The sequence below is a fragment of the Chrysochloris asiatica genome, unplaced genomic scaffold (genome assembly GCF_000296735.1).
Source record: "Chrysochloris asiatica unplaced genomic scaffold, ChrAsi1.0 scaffold00313, whole genome shotgun sequence".
Lineage (NCBI taxonomy): Eukaryota > Metazoa > Chordata > Mammalia > Afrosoricida > Chrysochloridae > Chrysochloris > Chrysochloris asiatica.
Genome location: NW_006408831.1, coordinates 981738 through 995205, shown reverse-complemented (window position 1 = coordinate 995205; position 13468 = coordinate 981738).

Here is a 13468-nt window from a genome sequence, read left to right as displayed (position 1 = left end):
GTATTCAAAATACCTGTGGCATAGCTTCCAGAATCACAGCAACACGCATGCCACCACAGTATGACAACAAATTCAGGACACCAGCTCTAGGGAAACGCTCTTTCTCTCTGTCAGCTCTGGTTAGGTAAGGGCCTTGTTTCAACAGATGTTGAAAGTTCTGACATCCTTGGAGATTTCCTTGTGTTTTAGTACTAATTGTTCCCTGGGGCAAGGAGATTCTCAGCATAGGAACACCAGGCCCAGGGGATCCACTCCCTTCCCAGCTTTTCTTCCTGGGTGGGTGTCCGGTCCCTCATGCTCTGCTTACTTATCTCTTGTAAGATAAAAGGTAATTCAGGTCACATCCCAGCCATCTCCCCCACCAGGGCTGAGACCAGAGTAAGGGTGATGCATCCCACCCTAATCCGATTTCATTAACATAACAAACAGAACTGAATCCTCTTTAACATAACCTAACCGTGACTCCTTAACCACAAACCCACAGTCTCAGATAAGGTTTCTTTACAGGAGCAGAGAGCTCATCTAGAGGTTGGGATTTACAACAAATCCCAAAGTGGAAGATAATCTCACAGCACTAGGCCTAGCCATGGCCTACCCAGGTTGACACATATTTGGGGAATACAGCACCAATTAATTTTTGAGGGTGAAGAGCAAGGTGTCAGGACCTTGTCCTAGACTTTGTTCCAGAGGCTCATTCTTGGGTTGACACAGTAATTCTTCAGGCTCCTTGGTGGTGCCAATGGTTTGCTCTCAACTGCTAACTGAAAGGCTGGTGGTTCAAACCCACCCAGAGGCTACTTGGAAGTAAGGCCAGGTCATCTGCTTACAAAGGGTCACAGCCTGGAAAACCATTTGGAATAGTTCTATCCTGCATATATGGTGTTGCCTTCAGCCAGCATCTACTCAAGGCAAATAACAACAATAACAATGTAGGAGACTCTGAAGGAAAGGAATTTTCCAGAACCACTGTCACCATCATTCAGGGGGAAACAGCCCTAGATTCTGCTAGCGACTCTCACAGGAAAAGAAGAAGACCTGGGAATGAATGAAGTGAAAATCAAGTACGAACTGAGGGTAAAGTGACTAGAACTGTGAACTTTCCATAACATCCTTTTTGCATCAGAACAGAAATACCAGTGGCAGGAAGTTCATCTTCTGTATACTTGCTAAAGCGATCCCATAGTAATAAATTCTTACTGTATTGGCTCAAAAGTGTGCAGAATAAAGTGTAACCTAAGAGAAACCAAAAATAGTTACTTGGCTTTCTTTGCCAAATTTCCTTGAAAAACGTAAATGCATGAACATTTAAAATTAGGTAATCAGCTAACAAGTATTTGTTGAAGATTCTGTGTTGGGAGCCCTGCAAGATTCTCTGGAAGCAAGGGGGACAGACTTCCAGGCCTCTGGGAGCACATCTGCAGGGCACAGGTCAGAGTCCAGGTGAGTCTTCATTACTGTGACCCACTCTTCATCAGTCTGATAGCCAAACAACATATTTTGATTCATGGAAGCAGCAGTCAAGAAATCAAATGGCATATTGCATTAGGCAAATCTGCTGCCCAAGACCTCTTTAAAGTGTTGAAGAGCAAAGATGTCAACTTGAGGACTAAGGTGCATCTGATCCAAACCATGGTGTTTTCTATAGCCTCATAGGCAGGTGAAAGTTAGACAATAAAAAAGGAAGACCTTAGAAGAATCGATACGTTTGCGTTATGGTGTTGGAGGAGAATATTAAAAGTAGCATGGACTGCCAGAAGAACAAACAAATCTATGTTGGAAGAAGTACAGCCAGATGCTCTTTAGAAGCTAGGTTGGCCAGATTTCATCTCTCATACTTCAGACATATTATCAGGAGGGACCAGTGTCTGGAGAAAGACATTATGCTTGGTAAAGCGGAGGGTCTGCAAAGAGAGGAAGACCCTCAACAAGATGGATTGGCCCAGTGCTGTAGCAATGGGATCAAGCATAGCAACGATTGTGAAATTGGCACCGGGCCAGGCAGTGTTTTGTTGTGTTGTGCATAGGTACTAACTCAATAGCACCTAACAACAGTAACAACAGGCTCCTCCAGGATCTCTCCTTGGTCATTACTAAGACACTCAGGGTTTATTTTCTTTCTTTCTCTTTTTGAGGGAGATATTATTTTTGACAAAATTCTGGGAATTGTACAAAAGTGTTATGCTTTGTCTATTTCATTAACTGGCTTTCTTCTGCCTCACATGCTGATGCAGGTCTGAGTAGCCAACCTAAGTAGCAGCAGATAGGGTCTTCTGGTTTTAGATGTTAATATCAGATGTTCATGTTTCTGTTTCTGACCTGTAATCTGGATTCTCAGGGGCCTCACTAACTTTTAGTAACAGAACAGTCCTCTGAAGGAGACAGGATTGGCTGGGGTACCGACTGGCAGAACCAATGTCACCAAGCCTGCAGCCACAACAGGCATTTCAAATGGATTAACAGATGTGGCAGTCCTTCAAGCTGAGTTGAGACTTGACCCTACATTCCTTTTCGGCAAAATGCTTATTTCTTTGGATCCCTAGAGGAGACTACTATTTTTGTTTTTGCTAGATTTACAGAATTGGAAGATATCGTTAAATGAAGACAGCTCACATCACTATGCATCAATAGTAGCTGGAAACCACAATCATATACAAGTGATATGGCCTATGCTGGAGGAAACTGTCCCCTGAGACATTCAGACAACTGATCCTGGCTGTGGGAGGAATGTGGATTAAGAGACGACCAAGCGGGAAGGAGATCAAAGTCTGCTGATTTAGGCTCCTGTTGTTGTTGTTGTTATGTGCTGTCATGTTGGTTTCTTATAGAGACCCTGTATACTTCGAGTGGCTGGTGGGTTTGAACCACCAACCTTGATGTAGTAGTCCAGTGCTTATCCTACAGTACCACACCTAGCTCTGGTTATCTCCTCTGAAATCCCCTCCTAACACACACACATGTCAGTACACATAGAATTAATCCCCTCAACTGTTGTTGTGTTATTAAATGCCACCGGATCAGTTCTGACTCATAGCAACCCTATCTAGGGTTTCTAAGGAGCAGCTGGTGGGCTTGAACCACCAACCTTATGATTAACAATCCACTGATCCTACAGTGCCACACTAGAACTCCCCTAAACTGTATATATATGTAACTATGTAAATTTGGAAGAAGTGCAGCCAGGGTGCTCCTTGGAGGCCAGGATGGCCAAACTTCGTCTCTCATACTTTAGACATATTGTCAGGAGGGACCAGTTGCTGGAGAAAGATATCATGTTTGGTAAGGTGGAGGGTCAGAGAAAAAGAGGAAGACCCCCCAACGAAATGGATTGGCCAAGTGACAGCATCGATGGACTCAAGCGTGGCAACAGTAGTGAGATTGGCCCAGGATCGGGCAGTGTTTCATTCTGCTGTGCATAATTATGGTCGCTATGGGTCGGTACCGACTTGACGGCACCTAACAACAATGTAAATTTAGATTTAAGTGAATTAAAATGAAATAAATTTTAAAATCCAGTTCCTCTGTGACATTAGGTACATTTCAAGTGCTCAATAATCACATTTGGCTAGTAGCTACTATATTAAATAGTGCAGATTCAGAACGTTTTTATTATCACATTTTATCATCCATTGGCAACCTAAAGCAAAGCCTAAAGTGCATCATGCTTATAACACTGCTTAGTATCCTGGCTTCTCAGGGCACAGCCTTTCTTGGTGGCTCTTAGTTACACAGACATATTCATAGAAACTTCCTTCTTGGTTCTCTCCCTTACCTTCACCTCTGTAGACAGAGGGAACCAGGCTGGGGGAAAAGAAAAAGAGGAAACAATTCCAAGGATTGGAATGATTTTTCTTCAACATGCAAGTTGCATAAAGAACAGATGGCATTTTTTGAAAATGAAAATCTGGGCTCAAAGAGAAGGAAAGAGGCAAAAAAAAAAAAAAAAAAAAAAAAAAAAAGAGAGAGAGAGAGGGAGAGAGAGAGATTTTGGGGCTGCTGGTGAATTTTCCTAATCAGCCCAGTCAACTTAACATGGTCATTGTTGTTTCTGTTAAATACACAAATGCTCTTAGTCTGAAGATTTTTGTTGCAGAGCAAACTGTTACATTCCCTTGCAAAGGAAGATGATAGCTTTTATTAGAACTTCTTATGATTCTGCAATTTCCCATCCTGCCTGCCTATCGGCTGTTTTGTATACCAGGCAGAACAGATAGCTTTGACCTTGCAGAGGCTCCATGAGAGTTTCTGCAGATGGTTCTCAATAATACAGTGTTTGCTCATTTGTTTCTAGGTTCTTTTATTTAAAAATAAAAGTACAGCCAAATTGACCCATGGGGAGAAAGCAGATTAGGCAGAAAATAGCATCTCTTTAGGTTTCTTACTCTCACTCGGATTCAATCTCCCCATGAAATTGCCCCACCAGGAGGCTGGCAATAACAGAAGAGGGCAGGCCAGGGAGAGGTCAGGCAGGCATATGCTGGAGGCCAGGAAAGTCAGCTGAGCCTGAGAGGACAGACTGAAAGGCCAGAGTTCAAGAGGTCAGCCAGAAGGCGAGCCTGAGTTGTCCCAGGGGGCTGGGCAGGCCTCGGAAAAGGGCAAGGCCATTTCCCCATAAAGTCTGAGTTGCCCCAAGCCCACAGTGGTTATCTGGGAGTGCACATTGTGCCTTGACTTAGACTGTAGAAGAGATGGAATCCTGGCACATCAAAGCCAAAGGGGATTTCAAGATCATTTTCCAGTGTCCCCCAAATGTGTCGGAAAATAAGAAACATCTGGTGTGCTTGCTAAGCACACATTCCTGGGACCCCAACCACATCTGCTACTGTTGGTCATTCAGATATTTAATAAGCTCCTCATATGACTCTTATCTCAGGGAAGTCTAGGAAACATTCATCTCTGTTGTTGTTATGTGTCGTAGAATCGGTTCTGACTCATAGTGACCCTGTACAGGGTTTCCAAGGCTGTAAATCTTTACGGAAGCAGAAAGCCTCATCTTTCTCCTGTGGAACAGCTGGAGTTTCGAACTGCTGACCATGATATTAGCACCCCAATTTGTAACCACTACACTACCAGAGCTCTTTTAAAAATCTCCACAGAGCCCTGAGATTTCTCAGCTTCCTCTGGGTTGTAGACAGGTGTAGGGAACTTGAGGGGGAAGGGCTGAATATACGAAATTCCAGGTGTCTCACTCCTGCTACAACCTGATACTAGTTAATAAGAATAGAAAATGCTTATTAAACCCTTATGTGCTGAGTTCTACACATGTTGTTGTTAAGCGCCGTTGAGTCGATCCCGACCCATAGCGACCCTGTATAGGGTTTACGAGGAGTGCCTGGTGAGCTTGAACCGCCGACCTTACAGTTCAAACGGCTTTGCAGTCTGGTGCATTAACCCTCAGTGCCACACCAGGACTCCTCTACATATATATTACCTCATTAATCCTTGTAACTCTGAAGTAACAGTTATTATAATCCTTAATTTTATGGGAAGGTCTCTGGGTGCTGCAAATGGTTTGAGCTCAACTAACCTAAAGGTTGATGATTGAAACCCACCCAGCAGTGACAATGAACGAAGGTCTGGTGATCTGCTTCCATAAAGATTATAGGTAAGGTTTGCAGAAGAATGATGAAGGCTTGATAAGACCTGGGAAGGAGTAAAGAATTAAAGGCTACAGAGGTAAATACACACAGGCTGCATAATGGAGCTCTGGTAGTGTAATGGTTACGGATCGAACTGCTAACCTCAAGGCCAGCAGTTCAAAACTACCAGCCATTCCATGGGAGAAAGACGAGGCTTTCTGCTCCCATAAAGATATACAGCCTCAGAAAGCCTGTGCAGGGTCACTATGAGTCGGAACCAACTCCACGGTACTTAACAACAACAACATGGGTAGATACATGAACAGATATTTGGACTGAATGAGTGTGGGAGAGTGGGGGTACACCCACAAATACATGAAGGTTTGACAGGATATTTGTACATGGGCAAATACCTTTGCTGCAAATACATCCACGAAGGTGTAGGGCACACAGTGGGCAAAGTTATGAAAACCTCTTAGATATCACCGACATCTTGAGGAAATAAGTCACTGGATCTGGGGACTCAGGACCATAGTTTTAGGGGACACCATGGTCAAATGGCTTAAGATACTCTATAAAGTATAAAATGTTCTACGTTCCACATTGGTGAGCAAGGCCTGGCATCTTAAAAGCTCACGAACAGCCATCTAAGGTACAATGATTCGTCTTTCCCTGTCTGGAGGAATGGAAAGTGATGAGAATTGAAGACACTTGGAGATAATCAGTCCTGAGACCAAAAGAACTAGATAGTGCCCAACAACCGCTCTGAAATTGATCACATCAGAAAATTCTGGATAAAGTGGGAGGAAATGTGGAACAATACACAAAACATAAAAAGGACTAGGCTAACTGGTAAGATAGAAAGACTGGTGGAAGCCAGATACTACGGACCTTGGTCACTCTTCAGACCTGGAACTGATCTCACTCCTGTGGCTCAATTTTCAGTCAAGCAACAGATAGGTATATAGACAAAACCACTAGTGAGGTACACACACCATAGAATGGTCACAATTCATAAACATTGGGAAAGAAGGAGGACGGGAAACAAGAAACACAGAGAGAAAGTAGAGTAAGTGATGTTACACTGAGTGGACTGAAATCATTAAGATGAAACTAAGTCTATGATTTGTTGAATGTAAAGCTGATGATCTGCTCTATAAACCTTCACTCAACTCACAATAAAAAACTAAAAAAAGGTTATAGGTAAGAAAATCCTATGTAACACATTCTATTTGTAACACATGACATCAACATGAGTGGGAATTGATTCAGTGGCATTAGATTTGGTCTGAGACTTTATTTATTATTATATTATTTACAGATGAGGAAACTAAGGCTTAGAGAATAAGTAACTTGTCCAAGGTCACACAACTGGAATTTGGCAGAGGTGGAATTTGAATTCTTAAAATCCTTAGCATTATGTAATGGATTACGAACTGAGCTGGTAATCACAAGATCAACAGTTCTAATCCACCAACAGTTCTGAGGGAGAAAGATGAAGCTTTTTACTCCCATAAAGGTTTATAGCCTCAGAAACCCTATACAGTGTCGCTATGAGTTGGAACTGACCCAATGGCACATAACCACCAACCAACCTCAAAGGAGCTCCATTCTGTATTGGTTTATTATATTAACCAGCTTCTTGTAATTAGTTTACAAAATGAGTTAAATTGCTAGTTGGTTTGAAAATACATAATGAGTCTGACACATACCTTTTATACGAGAAGAATCAAGAGTCCCAAAGAGGTAAAATGACTTGAAGTTCCATGGTCACAAAATGGGGACCCAAGATATGGTGGCCTTGCCTGGATTAGAAAGGTGGCTTTCCAAAGAACGGACAGCTCTGAACAGAGCTTTATCCTAAGCAAGCAGTGTGCCTGGAATAAACATGGTTTTGTAACATTTTCACCTGTCAAACCGTAAGGCTGCCACCTGATTTCCTAAAGCTGGTCAACACCAGCCCCTGAGGAAGAGTTTCGGACCCTGCTGGAGCTGGTACTAGGCACATTTAGCCAAAGGAGAAAATGAAGGTCACCGTTTACTGGGAGTAAATTTCTCGTCTTGTAGCATGGGACCATAACTCCTTTAATAGCTCCTCGGATCTCTACAACTGTGAGTGACTCGGATCATCTCTAAATCTCATTTTAATTACTGCCCATGTGGCGTAAGGCTTTCTGAAGACTAAAATATTTTCTCCTAGAGGTGGCTGCGTATCAGGTGCTAGTGACTTATTCCTTCTTCTCTGAGACTGGTTCATCAATCACTTGGAGATGTTTTGCAACTGAAGGGCAAATGTATTTCTCAGAGCAGAATGGCCTCCACCCTAATGTCTCTAAAGCCAAGGCCAGGAAATCAGAAAAGGGCTTGGAGCAAAGCCAGCCCTTGTCTTCCAAAACCAAACATCTGGGAAGCGAATGTCCTCTCTCTTTGCTCCTATTGAGGAATGGATACACTGAGAGATGCCTTTCTTGTAACATTTGGGTTTCTGTCAACCTAGTGTCCCACTGAGGGGGAGAAGGAAAGTTTTATGAGCTATAGACTCTTTACTTAAGGAATCCAGTAAATGGATTTATTTGATTGAGTGTCTAAGACCCACTGCTTTTTCCAAGGCTACTGTCAAAAGTATCCTTCCATGTTGAGAAATCAATTTTCTTCACTCTGTTTCAATGGCTTCACATAGTGTTGGTTTGAAAGAGTCTGGGGTGGCGCTGTGGGTTAATGCACCAGACTACAAAGCTGTTTGAACTGCAAGGTCGCAGTTCAAGCTCACCAGCTGTTCCTCGGAAACCCTATACAGGGTCACTATGGGTCGGACTTGACTCGACAGCACTTCACAACAACAACAACTGTCAAAAGTATCCTTCCATGTTGAGAAATCAATTTTCTTCACTCGGTTTCAATGGCTTCACACAGTGTTGGTTTGAAACAGTCTTCTTTCTATAGGATACTTCTTAAATAATGTGCCTCCTGACATGTGCTGTCTCTTCCTGGGGATTAGATTAGACCAAGAGGGTGAGAGGGGGATCTTGACTCCTTTTATAGCCTCCTTGTCTTCTCAGATTTCTAAAGAAAGCTGTTCCACCAGGCAGCCTTTTAGCATGTCTTTTCATTGTGTCACAGATGGATCGCAGAGAACTTCTGCTGGCATTTTTTAAAGTAGTTACATCCCTGATATATCTTAGCAGTAAGTCTCAAGCTAAGTAGATCTGACCAGAGAAATCTACACTCTGATGCTGGCAGTCAGAGCAAAACTCCAATGCCAGGCATCTCTAGGAAGGTCTGGGGTGGCAGGTATGGGGGTGGATAGGTGAATAGATAAAATGAGATAAGGAAGAACGGGCTATATTTGGACAAGCTGGGTACACTAGGAATGAAGGAAGCATAGGGTGGCCGTTATGAGCATGGTGTTTTGTTTAGAGTTCAGACTGACGGGATTTGTCCTGGCTCTGCCATTTATCAGCTGGGTTTCCATAAGCAAGTACTTTATTCTCTCTAAACCTTGGTGGCTTCATCTGGAAACAGAATTTTCTTTGTGGCATTGTTAGAATTACATGGGGTAATAGATATAAAGCATTGAGAACAGTGCCTGCCACATAATATGTGCTCAATAAATGTTAGCAATGATTATTCATTCCTTCTGGTTGTTGTTGTTGTTAAGTGCTGTCGAGTCGGTTCCGACACATAGCGACCCTGTATAGGGTTTCCGAGGAATGGCTGGTAAGCTTGAACCGCCAACCTTGCAGTTCAAACGGCTTTGCAATCTGGCGCATTAACCAACAGTGCCACACCAGGACTGCTTAGGAAACAAAAATAGATCCTCTGGCTTCGAGTGGGCATCTGTTAATTGAGTTTTGATTCACCCTGACTGGATTTCTCAGCCACTTGGACACCATGTTTTTCACGGTAGTTGCCAAGTGGAGTGGACTACTCTTTCCTTCTAGGAGACGTTGCTCTGCTTCCTACAAGAAAAGTGGTTAGAAGGCACAGGAAGTGTTGAGCTGAAGCGTTCCTCAGTCTCTTGCCTACTGCGTTCTGCCACGTCAAAGGTATTTTTTTTTCAATTAACTGAAAGGAAGGGCGACCAATTACATTTATAGCATTTTTGCATATAATGTGTCCTCATAAATAACATGCACGTGCATATAATGAATGTATCCTACACAAATAAATGAACGTCAGAGGGGGTTGTGTGATTTGCAAGACAAAAGGCTTTCTTTCTCTCTGTCTCCCTCAGCCGTTTCTCTCTCTCATTAGGTCTGCATTATAGAGAAGAGACATGTCTTTGAAAGTTTGCCCAATCCCTGCACCCATCTTTTTCCTCCCTCATCCTCCTAGGCAGAACACATGTGCCTCTTTTACAATCTTCCTTGAGAAACTGGAGAGGCTGCAAAAGGAGGATGAATTAGTCTAAGATAAGTACACAAATGGCCAGAATCATTCAATCTGGCTGCTTTTGAAGTAAAGCCCTGGACTATTACTGTCCTATCCCCCAGCTACTCATTCCTAGCCTGTGCTGAATCCTTGAGCAGGAATAAAAAACAAATGCTTTTGGTGCATTTGTTGAGGTGTAGTCAGCCACGTTTAGGAACTTCAGGGAAAATTCCCCAGCTAGTGCCCCAAGGGCTGTCCTAATGGGCTGGTACAACTGTCTAATAAAAGACTATTTTCGTAATCAGTGTTCAGCAAAAACGTACCATTTTAATTTATAGAAACAGCGAAGCCGCCTGCTATTTAAAGGCCCCCACCTCCTCTTCCTCCTCACCCCAGGGCTGAATCTTCTAGCTCACTCCCTCTGCCAGCTGTGCCTTGACAACATTCCAATTTCCTCCCTCAGAAACAGAAATCTCCCGACTGTCCCTGCCATGTGCATTGCTTTTTATACTCATCCCTGTCTGGAGTCTCAGATTATGGCCTCACTCACAGAAATAGCTTCAACGAGTGGTCATTGAAGAGGGACTAGGTGTACCCTATCAAACGAGGAGTAAATAAATGATGAATTTCCTTCAGAGTCCCAACTAACTGATTCCTTCTCTACAGGTTCCTACACAGCTCTGGTGGAGTCAAGCGATGACAAGTGAGAGGGTGGGAGAAGAGAGCAAAAGAGAAGAAAATGCTGTGGAAGAGACAGGAGTGAAACCAAGGGCCGTAGAGCAGAGAGAAGGAGGAAAGCAAAACAAAAAGACACATGTAGCAAAACCTCAATTAGCCAATCGGCTTCAGGAGTGGGGTGTTTTCTTTAATGGAAGTTTCCAGTTAACTGTGAATAAAGCCCAATCTTTTAAATTGAACCCGTAATTTACAAAGTTATTCACATAATGTGAGTTCCCTTTCTTATCTCAGCTACTGATGTGGAACACTGCGTTTCACTGTGATCCAGAGGCAGCAGTCTAGACATGAATACCAACTGCCCAGTGGAGAGTCTGTGGAAGGAAGGGTCCTGGTCTGGGGGAAGTATGGGCTGAACCTCTCCATATATCTAGAATCCTAAATCCCTCATAGTTTTGATTTACCTTTAATAGTGGATTGCTGAAGATTTTTGTTAACCTTTAACTGCATCGTTGCCGTTGTTAAATGCCATTGTGTCAACTCCAACTCATAGCAACCCTGTATAGGGTTTCCAAGGAGCAGCTGGTGGGTTTGAACTGCCAACCTTGTGGTTTGCAGTCTAGTGCTGATCCCACAGCATCACACCATTGCTGTTATTGTTAGATGCCGTTGAGTCAGTTCAGACCCATAGCGACCCTATATAGGGTTTCTGAGGAGCAGCTGGTGGGTTTGAACCGCCAACTTTGTTGTTCAGACTGACGTTGCGGTCCAACTCATTATCCTGAAGCGTCACACCAGGACTCCGCACCAAAGTACCCTCTTAATAATTCTTCAAAGGAGCTCTGGTAGCATAGTGGTTATAGAGTCACGCTGCTAATCTCATGGTCAGCAGTTCGAAACTACCAGCAGTTCCACAGGAGAGATATGGGGCTTTCTGCTCCCGTATAGATAGCCTCGGAAACCCTGTACAGGGTTGCTATGAGTCGGAACCAATTCCACCTCCACCATCAATCATCTTTCAAATCTCAACTTGAATATCATCTCCTCTGTAAAGTCTTCCTGATAGCTTCTTCTCTTCTCACCTCAGAACCTTCCAATGATTTCTTTCTCCATCTAGCATTGTTTTTGTTGTTAATCAAACAATGTGTTAGCTTGGTATACAGTAGGCAGATGATTGAAGGAAGGTTTCCCCTTTGATCTTGCTTGTTAAAAAGCTGGACTCTTATCTCTTCTGCCTGGTGATAGTAAACAAGTTCAATTACATAGAAACTCCAAGAAGGCAGAAAACAAGTCCTACCCACAACCCATGGCGAAAAATGAGGGAGAAGATGGTAAAGGGAAAAGGCAGTAGAAATTCTATAAACAGAAAAGAGGAAAGGAAGAGAATTCATTTACAGGTTTGGTGATTTAGTTTTAATCTGGAAAAGACTTCTTCCAAAGTTTGTTTCTTTCTGACCTGCAAAACAAATGTTGTACAAAGTTCCTGAGTTCTGAAACAATTCAAAAGGTTATGCTTGTTTCTGTTTATGGTTGGACAATCCACTATCTAAATGCACTGTGGAGGGTAGGAGTGCAGTAGGAGCTAGGGAAAAGGTCAGCCAACATTTAGTAAGAGCCAAATAGACACAGTATTAGGTCTATGGCACTTGAATCTAAGAAGAGACAGATAGCCAATTCCACTTAACATTTGCTAACTCTCTTCTCTAGTCTATGGGCTATAATAGAATGTCAGCAAAATAGTTCTTGTTGGGCCAAGATCTGTTGCTGAGAAAAGAAAATGAATGAGCAAAGATAAAAGGGGGCAGGGCACTTGCTTGCTATCCAATCACACAACCCTGGTTGCACTATGCTTCTGGTCTGACACAACTGCATGGCCGAAGGTCCTTGGACCATTTGCAATGGAAAATCATAGAAAGAGCAGACAAGGCTGATACCTTGTGGGTTTAGTTCTATCTTCTCTGGGCTCAGTGGAAATCTTGCATCCTTTCTGTTGCTGGGGCCTCCTTTTGGTGGTCTCCAGTAGTCTCTGGTAGCCTTGTAATTGCTTGATGTCAAATCTAATTAAGTCAGGGACCTGATCATTCTTTTACTCATCCCTTGGGAAGGCCTTCAGTTGCTTAGAAATAAAACAAAGCAAAACAACAACAACAAGACAAAACAACAACAAAAAAACCCCCACCACAACCCAACAAGAGGAATAACCCTGTTAGGTTTTATAGACAAGGGAATGCATGATGTTAACATGGCAGGTCAGTTATGTCTATGTGAATCTTTGTGGGTGTTGGCAGAGCTTTGCTTACATTCTGTTTCCTCCAGACTCCTAGATGGCAAGGCTTAGTCTTATTTTTGTTGTATACTCAGTTTCTAGCACAGATACTGACAAAGGGTAGGTGCTCCACAGATATTTCCAGAATGGTAAAGATCATTCAAAAATGACTGCAACTATACATGGACAGAGCACTTCCAGCGGTTCAAATTGGATTCAGAACAGGACATGGAATGGGGGATATCATTGCTGATGTCTGATGGAGCTTGGCTGAAAGCAGAGAATATCCAAAAGATGTTTACCTGTGCTTTATTGACTACACAAAGGCTTTTGATTGTGTGGATCATGACAAGCTATGGACAAAATTGCAAAGTGTGAGTATTCTGGAACACTTAATTATTCTCATGAGGAACTTGTACATAGGCCAAGAGGCACTTGTTTAAACAGAACATGGGGACACTGAATGGTTGAAAATTAAGAAAGGTTTATGCCAGGTTGTAGTCTTTCATCATACTTATTCAAACTATATGCTGAGCAAATAATCTGAGAAGCTGGATTAAATGAAGAAAAATATGAATCA